Source organism: Hyaena hyaena, unplaced genomic scaffold, assembly GCF_003009895.1.
Source record: "Hyaena hyaena isolate Hyena2069 unplaced genomic scaffold, ASM300989v1 scaffold_1402, whole genome shotgun sequence".
Classification (NCBI taxonomy): domain Eukaryota; kingdom Metazoa; phylum Chordata; class Mammalia; order Carnivora; family Hyaenidae; genus Hyaena; species Hyaena hyaena.
In genome coordinates this window covers 345632-351334 of record NW_024082031.1, presented here as the reverse complement: position 1 = coordinate 351334, position 5703 = coordinate 345632, and the positions used below count along the sequence as shown (strand labels likewise).

At 39.9% G+C, this 5703-nt stretch overlaps 1 pseudogene; it reads right to left on the bottom strand.

The window, feature by feature from the left end:
• Positions 1-467: 467 nt before the first annotated feature.
• On the bottom strand, positions 468-1084 carry LOC120225427 (annotated as a pseudogene).
• Positions 1085-5703: the final 4619 nt, after the last annotated feature.

The following is a 5703-nucleotide window of genomic DNA, read 5'->3' as shown; positions in this document are numbered from 1 at the left end:
GACTTTCGCTTAGGTCATGATCTCGCGGTTCGTGGGTTCGAGCCCCGCGTCGGGGTCTGTGCTGACTGCCAGCTCAGAGCCTGGAGCCTGTTTCAGTCTGTGACTCCCTCTCTCTCTGACCCTCCCCTGCTCATGCTGTCTCTCTCTCTCTCTCCTAGAAATAAATAAAACATTAAAAAATAAAAAAGAAGAAGTTGGCAGCGCAGGAAAAGGGAGGAACAGGTAGGGAATTGGGGTATCATTAAAAAAAATACAGGCCCCCCCCCAAACTGGGGTGCCTGGGGGGAACTTGGTCTGCTTCAACCCAAGAGGAATCAGAAGATCAAAAGCAGTTTGGGAAGGCCAGAACCGTCAGGGATGGAGGAAGGAGGAAGGAGGAAGGTCCAGGGGCGGGAGGGGGTTGTTTGGCAACTGGGGTGAACGGACTGCCCTCCTGGTGCTGGGATCCCCCAGCCCCTCCAGTCTGGCAGGAAGGGGGCAGCCTACAACCCCCACGGGCGGGTCTGGGGCTGCCAAATGCTCCAGGCAGGGGGCTGGAGAGGGCTCACAAAGGCACTGTCCCCCAGTTTCTCTGCCAGGGTGCAGCGGTCCTTGACCTCCTCTAGCAGTTTGCTTGTAATTCATGCTTGATCCCCGTCAGCTTCTTCTTGATGGCTTCCTTGGAGCTGGCATAAATCATTTTACTCTTAAGAGGTGCACATTCAGGTGCCCAGAAGATAAACACCAGGTCCTCCTTCTTGCTCTCCTTGGTCTCGTAGGTGGCATCATAGAGAGCATAGCGGCCGTACTTGTCTGGTAGCATCTTGACAAAGGTGGCATAGGGGTCGTCTACAGTCTGGCCCACGTCACCCACCAGGATCTCCTTGCCCTCCTCCAGGATGATGTTCTTCTTGTTCTCGCTGAGGCAGAAGAGTACTGCCTTCTTGCGCTTCTTCACCTCTGGTGTCGAGGACTTACAAACCTTCATGTCATTGAACACTCTGACGACACCATCAGAGACCGCCACACCAGAGGCCATGTTTCCAGAAGGGAAAGGGAGATAGCAAGGAGAGTCAGAAAAGATGAGAGCCGCTGCAGCTGCTGCCGGGATGAATTAAATAGAAATATTTTATAGGCCTACCAATGTAACAAAGCCAGTATCTTACGTAGTTAATAAATTCCAAAATTTATATCATTTTAATGATTTTAACCACCCCATCTCAAAAGTGTCAGTCAAGTTGTATGCTAAATATGAAGTTCAGTCTCAAAAGTCTTCCAGTTAGAAGTGACATCAACAAGATGAGAGAATGGGAAGCCCCAGACCTCATTCTCCCACAAAGACAACAACTTAACATTGATAAATGGTACAAAGGGGTTTTTTTTTTTTTTTTGAGAACTCCAGAAAACAGTGAAGAAGTTACAGTACTCCAGGCAAGTGTAGAGGCAAGAATAGCTGTACTGAAATGAGTAAAAAAAAAGCCATTGCCTTTTATCCAAGATAACCCTTTCACCAAGCTGGCACAGCTCAGCCTGATCAGGATAAAATACCTAACTCATGGCTTCTCCCTCAGGAGAAAAAGTGTAGAATACCATCTAACATTCCAGCTTTTCAACTGCTACCAAGGACTGGTTTCTGTGTAACCCAATTTGGAACATTGACAGGGAGCTGACATACTCTAGATATCTGAGGGACACTATGAACCAAGGAGAACTCAGTAGCTTGTTGGGGCACCTGAGAACCTGCAATTCAGACAAACAAGAGGGAATAAGAGGTTATGAACCGCAGAAAAAAAAGGCAAACCTCTCTAACTGGGAAATTGCATGTACAAGCCCAGAAGACACATCCCCAGAAAATGCTTCAGAGGCCTCAAGAATCTCTAGCCAAGGGGCACCTGGGTTGCTCAGTCGGTTAAGCATACGACTTCAGCTCAGGTCATGATCTCACGGTTTATGGGTTTGAGCCCCTCATCGGGCTTTATGCTAACAGCTCAGAGCCTGGAGCTTGCTTCAGATTCTGGATCTCCCTCCCTCTCTGACCCTCCCCTGCTCACACTGTCTCTCTCTCTCTCTCAGAACTAAATTTAAAAAAATTTTAAAAGAATCTCTAGCCAGGCTGACTGGTGAAGGCCTTCCCCTGCACAAGCCAGTCTCTGAAGAATGGGAAAGATGCCCATTCTTTCAAATGACCAAATCCCAAAAAAATATAACAAAGCATATGAAGCAACAGGAAAAATATGGCACAATCAAAGAAACAAATCTCTAGAAAATGACCCTAAAGTAACAAATCTATTAATTACCTGAAAAATAGTTTAAAATAACCCCCTTTTAAATGGTCAATGAGCTCTAAGAGAACACAGATAAACGATTACCAAAAAAAAAAAAAGGGAAATAATGCATGAACAAATAAGAATATCAACAAAGAGATAAAAACTATATATATATAAATATATATAAAACTATATATATACATAAATATATATATGTATAACCAAACAAAAAGTCTATATATATATATAAATATATATATAACTATATATATACATAAATATATATATATATATATATGTATAACCAAACAAAAAGTCTGGAGTTGAGGAATATAACTGAATTGAAAAAAATCACTAGAGGGTTTCAAAAGCAGACTTGATCAAACAGAAGAATCAATAAACTCAAATGTAATTCATTTGAAATTGTTATGCCAGAGAAGCAAAAAGAAAAAATGAATGAAGAAAAATAAAGAAGAGGAGCATCTGATTGGCTCAGTCAGTGGAGAATGTGACTCTTGATCTTGTGCTTATGAGTTCAAGCCCCACATTGTGTGTAGAGATCATTTACAAACTAAATTGTGAAAGAATGAAAGGAAGGAAGGTAGAGAGGGAGAGAGAGAGGAAAGGGGAAAGGGAAGGGAAGGAAAAAGTGAAGAAGACCTACGGGATTTATAAGGCACCACAAAAAAGACCACTTATGGGAGTATTGGTGGAATATTGTAGGAATCCCATAAGGAAAAGAGAGAGGGAAAAAAGAGGTAGACAGCTAATTTGAAGAAATAATAGCCAAGACATCTTAAAACTGAGTAAGAAAATGGACATCCAAAATCAAGAAACTCAAGAGATTGCAACTAAAATGAATCTAAAAAGTCCCACACCATGACACATTATAACCAAATTGTCAAAAGTGAAAGACAAAGAGAAAATCTTGAAAGTAGCAAGAGAAAAGTGACTTTTCATGTACAAGGTAGCTTCTATAAGATTATCTAGCAGATTTCTCAGCAGAAACCTTGCAGTATAGAAGAGACTGTGGCAATATATTCAAAATGTTGAAAGAGAAATATCTTCAGATAAAGAATGTTAAATCAAGCAAAACTGTCCTTCAGAAATGAAAGAGGTGCACCTTGATAGCTCAGTCAGTTGAGCATCCAACTTTGGCTTGGGTCATGGTCTCATGTTTGTGATTTTGAGCCCCACGTCAGGCTCTGTGCTCAAAGCTCAGAGCCTGGATCCTGCTTCAGATTCTGTAGACATACAAACTTGGCATACTTTGTAGACAGAATAGACTTTAAATAGACAAAACCTAGGGTACTTGGGTGGCTCAGTCAGTTTAATATCAGACTCTTGATTTTAGCCCAAGTCCCAGGGTTGTGGGATTGAGCCCTCCGTTGGAGGCTGTTTACAATTATCTCTCTCTGTCTCTCTCTCCCTCCTCCCCTCTCTCTTGAGGTACCTGAGTGGCTCAGTTGGTTAAGTGTCCAACTTCAGCTCAGGTCATGATCGCATGGTTGGTGAGTTTGAGCCCCACATGGGACTCTATGCTGATAGCTCAGAGCCTAGAGCCCACTTCAGATTCTGTGTCTCCCTTTCTCTGTGCACCTCTCCTACTCACATTGTCTGTCTCTCTCTCTCTCTCTCAAAAATAAACATTAAAAAGTTTTTTAAAAGATTCTTTCTCTCCTTGACCTTCTCCCCCACTCATGCACTCTCTCATAAACAAATAAACAAACAAACAAAAACTTCCATGAGACAAAGGAGGACATGATGTAATGATAAAAGGGTCAATTCATTGGGAAAATATAATAATTATGAATATATGTGCACCTAGGGGCACCTGGGTGGCACAGTCAGTTGAGTGTCAGACTCTTGATTTCAACTCAGGTCATGATCTCACAGTTCATGAGATTGAGCCCCACATGGGGTTCCATGCTGACAGTATGGAGACTGCTTGAGATTCTATCTATCCCTCTTTTTCTGTCCCTCCTCTGCTCACATGCACATTCTCTCTCTCCCTCAAAATAAATAAACTTAAAAAAATGAATACATATGCATCTAAAATCATAACATTTGAATATATAAACATTGAAAGCATTAAAGGAGGAAATAGACAGTTACACAATAATAATGAGATTTCCATATCTTTTAATAATAGATGACCATCATGTAAGAGAAAACAGAGGACTTAAACAATATATAGACCAGTTGGACCTAACAGAACACTCCATCAAATGGTAGAAAACACATTCTTCTTGAGTACCCATGGAACATTCTCTAGGATAGAGCATATATTAAGCAACAAAACAAGTCTTAACACATTTAAGAAGACTTAAATAACACTAGATATCTTTTCCAACCATAATAGAATAAAATTAGAAATTAATAGCAAAATAAAAACTGGAAAATTCACAAATATGTGGTATTTAAGCAACATACTCTTGAACAATGAATAGGTTAAAGAAGAAATTAGAAAATATCTTGAGACAATAGGAGACAAATGGAAATGATAATACAGCATACTAAAACTTTTAGGATGCAATGAAAGCAGTACAAAGAGGAAGTTTAATTGCACTGAAAGCCTAAATTAAGGAAAAAAGTAGGGCACCTGGGTGGCGCCGTCAGTTAAACATCCAACTCTTGGTATTTGGCTCAGGTCATGATCTCACTGTTTGTGGGATTACATTGGGCTTTGCACTGACAGCAAGGAGCCTGCTTTGAATTCTCTCTCCCTCTCTCTCTGCCCGCCCCCTGCTCACTCTCTATCTCCCTCTCTCTCAAAAATAAATAAATAAACATTTTATAAAAAAGGACAAAAGGTATCAACTCAACAACCATACTTTACACCTCACGGGATTAGAAAAAGTAGAACAAACTAAACCCAGAATTAGAAAAATGGAGGAAATAATAAAGATTATATAGGCAGAAATAAATGAAATAGAAAATAAGGGGAAAAAAACCAATGAAATGAAGAGATGATTTTTTGAAAAGATCAGCAAAGCTGGCAAACTCTTAGCTAGCCAAAAAAAAAGAGAGAGAGAGAGAGAAGATTCAAATAACAAAATAGTAAATGAGAGAAGACATTACAACTTATGATATTTTATAAAGTATTATAAAAGGACTCCTATGAACAATGATATGCCAACAAACAGGTTAACCTGGAAATATACAAATTCTTGGAAACATATCAGGACTGAAGTATGAAGAAATAAATAAATCTGAGCACACCTATAACTAGTAAGGAAATTGAATGTAAACAAAATTTTCCCAACAAAGAAAAGCCCTGGACTTAACGGTTTCACTGGAGAATTCTACCAGACAACCAGACATTTAGAGAACAATTAAACCAGTCCTTCTCAAACTCTGCCAAAAATATTTAAAAAAGGAAGCATTTCTAAATACATATTTAAGTCTAACATTGTCTAAATACCAACGCCAGAAAAAGATACTATAAGGAAAAAAA